A 12,559-nucleotide genomic window follows, 5' to 3' on the forward strand; every position below is an offset into this window, starting at 1 on the left:
ATAAAGATTTTTGTATGGTAATCCCTGTTAACTCGTAATCTTTGAAGAGGTAAAATCATGACTCTCATAAAAATGTAAAATGAACAAAAATGTGAAGTGAACAAATCAACGATTTTATTTAGCTCATTAATGAACATGGAAACTAGTGAGATGAAAAAAAACAATAGAGCCTTAATCTCCATAAATCCAACTCTCTACACTGCCATGAACAACACTAGTTTGCCTTGCTGTGGACAGAAAATACCATGATACCTCATCCATGCAGTGCCATCTGCCCTCTAAATGCCCATCTTTACCTCCATAAAAGTGCAAAATACACCAGCTGAAGACAATCAAAGGTACACACCCCACAAAATAAAATAACCCCTGAAGAGTACCCTAGATAACATCCAGCATTCCTTTGAAAGGGCATCTAGTGATCCTTCTCAAAAATCTTTCAGAATTTTTCTAAAATTAGCAGGCAAGTTATGCAAGGTGCAGAGGCTCACATGTTTCTGAGAGTGATGAATATTTGTTTGGTTAGATGAAGGGGTAGTCCGGTTGGTGAGAGATGTTATTGCAAGACAAGTTGGGATTTTATATAACAACTTATGGAAAATTACTCTAAATGTTCAAGCAGAGGAGTAACTTGATGAAAACAGTTTGAAAAGAATCATTTTAGCAGAGGTGTGTAGGATGGAATCTTAGAGTTGGAGGGGAGGCAGGGAGAAGACAGGAAGCAAGGAGACACACTTAGAAATGTTCTATAGGAATTTAGCCCCTATTTAGGTCTGGGCCATGCAAATGACCCAGGTAAGGTTGGATGGAGAACACTGTTGGGATAGAGAAAATAACCAATTGAGTTGATTAGGGGAGAGTCAGCTTTCTTGGAATTCTTCAGAGGATATCTGATTGTGGGAGTTTTTATATTTTAAAATGTGCACATGCTAACATTTGACAGTTTATTTTTCTGCATGTCTTTTACTTTCTGACAGCATGTTAATAAGTGACTTTTTTTTTCATCTTCAAAATATTGCATTCACCTTTTATTTGAGCCTGGGACTTTTGTAGTTTTCATGCCTAACATATTTTCTCCCTAAAATGTTTTCCTTCCCTATCATTTGAGAAAAGCATACATCTATAAAATTTTCAAGTGTATCTACTCCATCCCTGTAAAGTTTATCTACTCCACCCCTGTAAAAGTAAAAATCTGTGATATCCTTTCTATGATGGATGCAATTTAGATATCAACTCTAGTGTAATTTATTAATATAATTTCACTAATATTTATTTAATGCTTTATTTAAATGCAGTATTGAGTGATAATTAAGGTTCCTACAATATTTACAACAGGCTTAGAGAAATCTATCCTCTTTCTGCAAGCTTTATTTCTCAGCTTTACTGAAATATAATTGATATACAGCATTATGTAAGTTTAAGGTGTACAACAAGATGATTTGATACATGTATATATTGCAAAATGGTTACCACAATAAGGTTATTTATGTGAATTTTTAAAAATCAGTATTTCAATTATATTTTGTGTGTATGTGTTTTACTGAATTTTATCTGATTTGCAGAAGAGAAGGAAAAGCATCATGCCTTTCCAATATTAGAAAGCAAGACAAATCACTCAGATCATTTAAATCTATAGAAATACATGTTTAAAGTGGTTAGGTGATATCCTGATTTCAGAAGAACCAGGTACCAGGGAACACACATCATAATTGCAGCTGAACAACTGAAGTTCAAGCCATGCTTCCGAGCTTCAATTTGAGAATACTCTCTTCGTCCACTTGGATTTTGTAGAAATTAAACAGTGGCGTTTTAAGAAAATGCCCTTTTTGTAGCCTGACATATTCTAAACAAACATACACACTCTAAAAAGGCGCATCCAAAGTTAACCTTTTGAAAATTCAAACTGTATTGAGGACATCATAAATGATTCACCAGTGACAGACATATAGGTAATTTTTATGACCTGAGCCATGAATCGTTCTTTAGTTCTTGATTCAAGTGACTACTTTCCACTATATTGAGCCATGCATTTCAAAAATAAACCTTCTGCTGATAAGGAGATTTACAGAGAACAAAAAAGCCTTGAGTCAACTATTTATCTTGGACCAAATTCTGTGAACTAAGCTTAGTTCAAGCAAGAGGTTTTCTAAGCAGTTCATTTATTTTAATATGGTACAAGCATTTTGGAGTTCTACTGTAGCTTATGTTCATAGTGCACTGACAGAAGAGGAGGGGCAAGGCCTGGAGGTAACATTTCACGCATTCTTAGAGATAAGAATTGAGCACCTGCTTGAAGCAAAGCTCCATGCCAGATGCTCCGGAGATACACAGGCCTAGACTGCAAGAAGCTTATCCCTATTATAGAGGGAATAAAACATGTACACAGATCATTATGTTATGACAAATTATAATATAAGACAGAATATTATAAATGTTATAGGAAGGATACAAAAGCAAACTTTTCCAGAAATTCCAAAGACAAATAAAGTACATTGGTTTTCTGAAAAAGACTTCATGGTATTTGAATAAAATGGTGTTTCTCAAACTTCTGCATGCATGAAAGATGCCTGGGAAGCTTGCTAAAATTTAGATTTCTGGACCATCCCTAGAGATTCTGACTTATGCAGTCGGTCCGCATTTCTAGCCAGCACCCCAGGTGGCTGTGACAGAAATGACCCAGGTAGTGTGTTTTAAGAACACATGGTTGAAGCCTTAAAAGATAAATAGCGTTGAGAAGGCCATGATGAAAGGAGAAAGTATTCAGATTAAAAGAATGATAGGATAAATAAAGAGATGGAAAGGTTTGATGTACCATCTGATCTCGGGGGTGGGGGTGTTGGAATTCCTTCTCTCACTCTAGTTAGCCTATTAAAATAACAATGGTTTCTGATGAGCAGTTGTAGAATACAGAGAGACTTGGAGTTTTGCAACAGAACATATTTAATTTCACCATCCCCAAAGTATCCCTAAATTGCCCAAACACTGATGAAGAGTATGTGAAGTATCAATAAGAGGTCCTCACATGGTTAGGTGAACTCATTTAAACAGCTGCAGAACTCTTGAAGGAAGGGCAGCATAGAGCACTCACAAGGATGGTCAGCAAATAATGAACTCTTTTTGGAACAACATGCGGATACTGGTTTTCTGTGGGTGTGCTCTGAGTAACGGTCCTATCTTGCTGGTGCCAAACTTACTCAACTTATCCCTGCAATCAGTGGGCAGTATTCATAAACATGTGCCAATGACTGTCATGGCAGGGAGGAGATGGGGAAGTCAACTATGCTACTCCCTTGGCCTGCTGCAAGTGACTGGGAGTGTCCTATGTCCTGTGTCTTTGGACATAAGCTCAGATTCCTTTATTCACATTTTACTTTCACTCATGTCCCTACTTTACATCTTATCTGCCCTCACACGACATTCTGCTGGAGAAAATGTTGCTTCACAGACTGGAGAGCTCCCTAGGTAATATCTGAAACTGCCCACCCTACCTCCCCACCCCACTCCCTGACATGGAGGGCAAGGAGAGACTGAGGGATGAGGCAGACTACTCCAGATAACCACTCCAGGGAACTTACTTCCATGGCTTGTCTTGGGCAATGGGAAGACAAGTAGATCTTTGCACCAGCCAGCCAGAATCTTCAAAGCTTATAGAGACCTTCACTGGGTTCAGTCATGTATTCAGTCCAGATGGTCTCAAAAACACCTTACTTTTTCAAGACTGCATCCTTGGAACCGTTTCTAGTGGTGTGGGAATGGTAGGGAGGACATGCATTCCAAGGACAGAGGAGGGAGTGAGGAGCCTCTGATTGCCTGGGTTTAGCTTGCAGGTCAACCAGTGGTCACATCTTCTCCATGACCTCCTCCAAAAGAGAAGCAACCTAGCATTCCTTCTCTGTATTGGCATATGGCTAAAGGAGTAGAGGTGGAGGGTAGGACTCAAGGAGAAACAATGTAGGATTATTTTTCCTCCAGTCCTAGCCCCAGCCTCCATGGGGTTCCTTTTCCCAGTGCAGTCATGCTCTTACAAGGAATTCCAAAGTTGTAAATGGCATCATTTTCTTGGATAGATTTATGTTTTGTGGTAATAGGTAATACTGTGAATGTTTTCTATATGAAGATAATTTTAGAAGGCAGCATGCATACAAAGTCAAATGTATGTGAAGTTGATAGGATATTAAATGGAAAATGTGCCTTGTCATCACAGAATCTTGACTAACAGTGGGGGGAAAATCTCTTATGGAAACAATATAGACACTTTTTAAAAAATTGTACTTCTTGGTTAGTTCAGTTCTTCAACTAAAATTTCTTTCTCCCTTGCATGTTTTGCAACCTTTTGGCAGCTTTATTGTTGAAAAGCCAAGGTACATTCATAATTGCACCACAGTAACATGCATTTATCATTGGCAAAGGTTCCATACTATAAATGAATTACTGTAATAGATGTGTCATGAAATAGCATCTGATTATCCTCCTCTTCTTCTACTTTCTCCACCAGGCAGGTCAAAGTCGATAAGTGTTACTCTAAAGTGATATTTTTGAACAAATTAAAGGAATGGAGTGAGCTTTAAAGCTTTAGCTTTACAATATTTTAAAATGATCAACACTCTTTTTTCTAGTTATGCTTCTAAATCCCCCCAAACATTTTTTGCTCTGTGCTGTTTTTGTTCATACTGGAAAAGCCATTGGTTTCTATACTGGCACTTAGGTTGTGCTCAATCAAGAAAATGTGATTGAAAATTTATTATATTTGAAGTTGCTGTCAAGAAATGGAAAAAGATATCATCTCTACCTTTGAAGAATGTATAATTTAGTTGGGAAATAAAACATAATGATATAAACTATCAAAGAAGTGTGAAATGGATGGTATAATCAGTAAGGGCTATATACACTAAAAAGAGAATCTATTCAGAGGAGAGAGATTTCAAATTGACCAAAAAAAAATTTTTTAACTGTGAATAAATCAATGTCTAATGTAGATGATAAGATTTTCAATTGGTTTTATTTAGGTAAGTTTGAAAACTGTGAGAAGGAAAAAAATCCACCCTACTTCTCTTCAAAAAACTTTAGCAACATATGAGAGTAAAAACATTTCTTGGCTATGTAGTATGTTGATAGCTGTCATTTCAATGTTTCTGAAGTATGGAAAGTAAAGTTATCAGAAACATAGTGCAGTGTTCTGTTACCAGGATATTCTGTCTCCCTTAATGAACCCTTGAAGGAGTTAGTGTGTAGTCTGTAAACAGAGAAGTTCTCTCCAAACAAGTCCTACAAAAACATAGAGTAACCACTGGATCTACACATCTAATCGAGTAAGAAACTACTGACAAGTATCAGATCTGCTGGCACAATGATATCTGGGGGAAAAAATTCCCATCTCGTGATTTAAATGGGGATGAAGATAAGCTACTCATATATAGAGAGTAGTTATCCATTGTACCGACAAGGTCAGAATCCCCAAATTCTTCCATGACAAAATTTAACAAGAATAAAAATTTTAATTTCTTGGTTTGAGTCCAAAAAACAGTCAATATTTAATTGAGATGTGGCTTAGCAGTATTCAAATGTTGGACCATTAATTATCTAGAGCTATGTGGAACAAGTTGATCCTTTTAAGGAAACTTCAAATTTTGGCATTCCTAGAAGTATATAGTACCTAGGGCATGGCATGTGATATTTTGCTTGACTCTTGCAATTTGGCCAATCTGTACAAGGTCTGTATTACAAAATCAAACCTCTTAAGTGATGATGAATATTATAGTAAGATAAATATCTGTAGTCAAAGCAAATGAAATTTTTACACAGAAAATTCAAACAAAGCATTTGCCATCACTCAAGTTGTTCAAGTTACAAGAATGACTAGAAACTTAACACAGGGGGAACCTTATTTTAAAATGAATTTGTGACAAAACAAGCAGATACTCATCTACATATCTAACCATGGAGTTCCTATGTTTTGTTACTAACCAGAAAAGACAACGTGATTTTTTTCCTGTTTTACTTATCCAAAGTTAGGTTTTGGCATTTCTTTTTGCCAGTTTCTATGTATCTAGAATCCTACTTGACAGTTCTAGAAACTCATGTCACTTTCTATTGAACCAAAACTAATAATATCACATTTCAGTCTAAATCTGTCTTCTAAATCACCAGGTATTGTTTTTCATATGCAACAAGATGAGAATTTTCAAACTACAAATTGAATAAATTGAGTCTAAAAGATTGGAAAATTATTTTAATGTGTAATGTGGGACTGTAATTTCATTTTTTTTCCATGTGGAAGTGTGCCTGGTTTAAGGTTTCTTCCTCTGCTCTTAACTCTCCTCCATTCCCCCTCCATCACAACACACACACACATACACACAAACACACACACATACACACATGAAACATCTAATTTGTGTTATTACATGAAACATTTCATTTATCTCAATTACTTTCACTCAAATATCACTGAAAAATGTTGAGGTCATCCACGCACAGAACAACTTACTTATATAGTATATGGGTGTTATACTTAAACTGTCTGTAGTCCTCTAGACACACGTTACATCTTTGCAATATCTTTGTGTGCTGAAGTCCCCTGCCATTTTAAATATGGCAAGCCTACTTTCCCATTCCATTTTTGCGCTAAATTTTGGTGTATGTCTACCTAGTAATGTTAGCTTGAAGCCATTCCTATTAAGATTTTAGCTTTAGGACTTCTACACAGATCTTTGCTCATTAAGCAGTTCCCTCCTTTACTCTACCTGGCAGCCAGTTGTTGAAATTCTTGGGTAGACCTGAATTTGTCAAAAAATGTCTCAGTGAAGTTAGTCATTGTACAAATTTTGCTAACTTAATAAGAAGCTACTAATTTGGAAGGTCTTACTCTACAGCAAAATTTCCTTTCTGCATGCAAATTGGCTCACTGTTAAATCATATCAAGACAATTACATATAGGGTAAAAGACGGAGAAGAAAAAAATAGCAGAAGTAGGGATAGAGGGGATTAGGGTGCTTTTTTGGTTAGATATGGTTCAAGAGTTCTCCAATTAAATAATTCACACTCTACTAGTTTGCTAAAATGTTCCAGAAGTGGTAATGTTTCTAGTTCCTTTTCCAGTGAAAAAATGAATTCGTTTGTATTCTGAAATCTCTAATTAGCCAGAGATTTTAAGAAAGGAAAGCAAAATTTAACAACCCAAGGGAGGCCAAGAACTAAAGAATTGACGAATGAGCACAAAGAGTCAAGAGCACAACCAGGCCATTTCAATGTGCCCAGATGCCCTTTGGGCCTTGTTTGACAATCCCAGGAACACATGTCACTTTCTATTATGCACACAGATATGCTAACAGCTCAAAACTTTCACTATTCTTTTTGCAATGTCAAGTGAAAAATATAGTGTCTCTTGCTGAAGAAGGCTCAGTGCTCAGCGGGCAGGTCACAATGAGAGAGAGAGAGACAGAAGTGAGAGTAAAAGAAACTGGAAAAGAACTAGAAAAAAGAATATTTCAGATGATAACCATTTATAATAATAGTTTATGGTAAGTTTATTTCCCTGATGTGACCATTTTATCCCATGTGTCAGGCTTGAGCTCCAATTTCAGGCACTTGCCAGATGAGGCACAGAAAACAATTGTTCTGTTCAGAAGGGCAAAGGTGCAGTCATTTGATGGAACACCCTGCCAATGGGCCTTCCCTTTATTTCAAAGCAAAATAAAAGTTGAAAAATTGTTATTGCTGATAGTAGATGTGGATATAGTCATACTCATTAAGACTATAGAGAAAAGGATGTAAGAGAAAGCGGGTGACAGGAGAATGTCAGTGTCAGAACACGGAAAAAGAGGCATCTACGCGGATGGCCTGGGACCACTCGGCTTCCCACACAGCACCAGTGACCTGGTATACAGCAGGGCGAGCCGTCGTTCAAGCTTATTTGCTTCTCACTACTCAGCTAATTGACAATACAGCTTTTGTTTCTGTATTTAGTGAAGAAAGTCAAACCATAATAAGAATGTCTTAGATTTCTAAAAATAGGTACCTGGGTAACATTCCTTAAGGGACTTATTGTTCAATTTGGTATCTGCTGCCCCAAGGTTCTTAACCATGACTGTGTATTAGAATCATTGGGGGTCTTTTAAAAATGCTGATGCGGAAGCCCTATGCCAGAGATTCTTTTTCATTGGATCGAAGTACTGCTCAGACATCAGTATGGTTTAAATGCTATCTAGGGGAATCTAATATCAAGTTAGGCAGAGAATTACTGAGCCTTGCCAATGTTCCCTAAACCATGGTCTAGATGGATTGCCTCCACTGGAATCACCTACAGTCTTGTTCAAAATGCAGATGACTACATCCCACCCATCACCTACTGAGATAGAATCTCTAGGGTTGGGGGCCAGGGAGAATGGCTTTTGTGTGTGTGTGTGTGTCTACAGTCATACCACCCTGAAAGTGCCTGATCTCATCAGAACTGCTTCTTGGTAAGTTCCTGCATGATTCTTAGAGAAAATTCCTGCAATCATGCTTCTATAACTTAATGATCCATTTGACAGGCTCTTCAGGTAAAAATGGTACCCATGCACAACTCCCCCAATTGATATTTTACAATAACCATTTTTTGATTTCTGTTATTATTTCACAGCACAATTTTCATTTCAGTACAGAAATAAATAGACTATATGTGTATATATAGATGATATAGATTTGGAGAGATACCATATATCTCTATCTATGTGAAATAAATATATAAATCTATATTTCTCCAGTACATACACATGTAGACACTGGCTATAATACAAATAGGAATAGCCTTGATTCTGGCTTTAAAGGACTTCCATTTCTAAAAAAAAAAAAAAAGGTTTCCACTTCTTATTTTCATGCTCATGACAGAGGAGGATCTCCTATGGCGGTACAAAGTATCAAGGTTAAAATCTCATATAGGTGGCTACACAGAGCCAAATTTAATGTCCTCTGAACAACCCTTAGAAAGAGAAAAACCCTGAGACATTGAAAAATTTGAGTACCACTTATGAGTCCTGATTATATATATTTTATAGTCCTGTTGTTACTGAAGACTGTTCTTGAAATTCAGGGATCTTGACAGTCTGTCCAATGTGGAAAACCTATTAAAAAGCAATCTGAAATGCATTGCAGGTGAAATCACTTTTACCAAAGTGCAGATCATTTAATTTATTCTAAGGGCATATAATTGGAAAAAAGACTACCTCAGTATCTTTTTTCTTTTTACAATGTTGCATAAATACATACTTCTTTATTCTAGCTTCAGTATGTGTACAGTTTTGGAAAAGCCCATGTGAGAAAAGCTAGTGAATTTTTTTCTCCTTTCATGGACCTCTACAGTGTGTATACTCAGAATTTTAAAAATGGGTTCTCAAGTGAAAACAGAAGAATGAAAAAGCAGAAGGTATTTATCTTGACCTTATCTGCACATGTCAGAAAATTAAGACAGTGATGAATTACACATTACAGTACAAAATTTTACTGTCAGAGGCAAAATTCAAATTTGTTCTGCTTTAAATACAGAAGACAAATTTTCTCATTTAGAAAAATCCACTTTGTTAGTGTTTTGTTGTAATGGAACAAAAATTTCATGTTGAATACATACTGATTCAATTTTTACTGAATAATTTTAAAGGCATACCATAGAAAACACTTATCTGCTAAACTAACACAAAGTTATTTATTTGGTAAATGCTTTAGTAACTTGTATTTACTAAAAGAATAGTTACTGTTTTGTTTCTAAATCATAAAATATTAAAAAGAAAAAAGTACTTCCATTTGGCATATTTTAAATAAGTCTGTCCATTTGGGAAATGGCTTTAGGAAAATAAACTTTATTGCTGAATTAATTCAGGTTCATTAGAAATAGTCCACCTAATATTTTAAAAGATTATGATGAATTCAGTGGTATCCAGAAAGCCACTTTTGAAAGCTCAAGGGCAGAATGTCTCATCTTGCTCTGAGTAACTGGACAGTGCATAAGCTTCATAGAACTAATGTGTTTTATTTTATAGTCTGAATTTGTTTTCAATGACTATCAAAACATAAAGGGACTAAAATATAGCAAAGGAAATGGCAAGTATATTCATATGTGACAATGTACAGGGAGCATTTAAAAAGGTAATGTGAGATTACTATTATACCATAGTTTAAAAGGTAGAAACAACATTTGAGGAGAAATTCACTTGAAAAATGTTTCGTACTTGAGAAGCGACAGATAAGAAACCCATTTTAAATAAAATTGAATAACACAAAATTAAGAGCGAATGTTCTCACTCAGTAGATCCTACTTTATATGAAGGTGGGAACGGGATAGTGTCTAAGAGCAAGCACAGTATTGCAAACCTAGTAGGGGTTAAAAGGATAGCGACTGAATGATTAACTTGGAAGATAAATGCACTGCACATTCAAGGCAGATGTTCCTTACGGTAATATTTGCTATAAAACATTTCACTCTCTCATTTACTTACATGACATAATAAAAATGTGTGTGATTAGAAGTAAGTTGACCTGTGCCAAGCTAGGTCAAAGCAGTTATCTTACACTGAATCTACTACGCACAGCAGGCCAATGGAAAAATGTAACTTCGAGTAAGTTCAGCAGCTGCAGTCCATCTATACAGTTCCAAGCTGAAAGGAATAGTTCTCTGGCCTCATTGCTAAGCGAAAGGAAAGTTCTGGCTAGACTAATAGATCTCCTCTGCATGTAGGACAGAGGTTTAACCTGATCTTTTGGTCCACTGGTGAAGAGCTTTGCAACCCATCCTCTCTTTTTCCTTGTTCTTCAAGGCTGATTGTCTAGAGTATCTGTTAATTATCTGTTGTAGCTTAAAACCCACTACACAACACACTAATGTAAAACATTTTGATGAAAACGGTCATAGGTCATATGAAGTAACTGTTAAGAAACGAGTGTCAAACCAGAATGCACTAATTAACATTTTTTCTTAAATGAGTCAGTGACAATGAAAAAATAAGCTAAGTATTCGAATCCTCTATAGAGACTGATTTGTATGGATAATCATTATGCTTCCATGCATATAGGAGGCAGATTAACGACTGACTTGAACCACATAAGGCTTGGTTTGCAGGGTTTTGAATTCCAGCTAATACCTATCACCAGTCATGTAAACTGATCCCAGCCCTTAACCTCAGTCTCCCCATTGGTAAATTGGAACTGATGGCGTTTTAGTTATAAAGTGAGATGATGTCTATAAAGTGCCTGGCATTTAGTACACACTCAAATGTTCATTCTTTTCCTGTATTTGACCTCATTTAACATTAATACAGCACATAAAAAATTAATTCAGATAAAAATGAAGGATTCGTCATTATTTTTCTTTTTTCTTAGTGCATTAGTACATGAACTGGGAATGTACAAAAGATAGACATCTTCAGTGTACTATCCTTAAAGTACTGAATATTCAAAATAAAGTCCCTTAATGTGCTATGTGTTCAAAATCTGAATAAAATCATACTACTAATATGAGCATTTGTGAAAAAGTTATTTTAAAAATATAATGCATATACTTATACATAAGCAGTATACTTAAAACTGGAACATATATTTTTCACCAACTGCTTATTTTTAATACTTAAGACTCTTTAAAAACTTTTCTAAACTTTGAAATAAAATTTCATAAAATAAAATTGAGAATAAAAGCTACTAGAATTCCCTTTTGTTAGAGTTTTCCTGAATAGAAACCACATTAAACAAAATATTTTAATAAAAAAATTCCTTATTAATTCAAAGCAATTGAACTCAGGGTTACTCTTATATAACTAAAATTTGAAATTTTAGAATATTTTATAAGAACATTTTTGTACTCAAAGTTCACATATACTAATTCGAGCAAAGACATTATTGCCGAGGCTAAGAATTGTTGAATCTGCTTTAAAGAATATATGATTAACTTAAAATTAACACATTGTAAATATACAAATAGTATGCTAAACCTATTTTAGAAAACTTGAACTACTTTTACGTAAGTAGGTTAAACATTCTTCCTGCAACTTACTGATATTATTAAATTGCTCAAATAGCTTTTCTTAAATTCTATCCCAGTTTATATTCCAATTATAAAGTTTAAACCATGTGGTTTTATTATACTTTCTAAATGTTACACATTTCTGTAAAACATAATTAAGTGCTGTGAAACCAAACATTGAGAATTATCCTCAAGTACCATAAACGTTTTGAAAACTAGTGTACAAAAATAATTGCAAAATATTATCTATACCTAAAAATTTAGTTTCTCTTCTGTAGCATGTAATTATTTTTCTTGTTGCCCTCACTCTGATTGGCTCATGATTTATGTTTGTTGCATTTATTGTGATGTGAATTCATCCAGGCCTTTTTCTGCTCTTCCTTCCTTTCCCTTCACAGAGTGCTTTGTGAAATAAAATGTGCTCTATAAATATTTGTCTAATTAAATTGAATGTTACCCCATATAATTAGCAGTGTCAAATGATCCAGCTATGATCTCTGGTAAAGGAAGAAAAAAGTGTAGGAATCTTAATTTCTCATTATATACACTTGTACTATGTCTTTAAGAGGTATATGT

Source organism: Mirounga leonina, unplaced genomic scaffold (assembly GCF_011800145.1).
Source record: "Mirounga leonina isolate KUSES-001 unplaced genomic scaffold, KU_Mleo_1.0 Mir_126, whole genome shotgun sequence".
NCBI lineage: Eukaryota > Metazoa > Chordata > Mammalia > Carnivora > Phocidae > Mirounga > Mirounga leonina.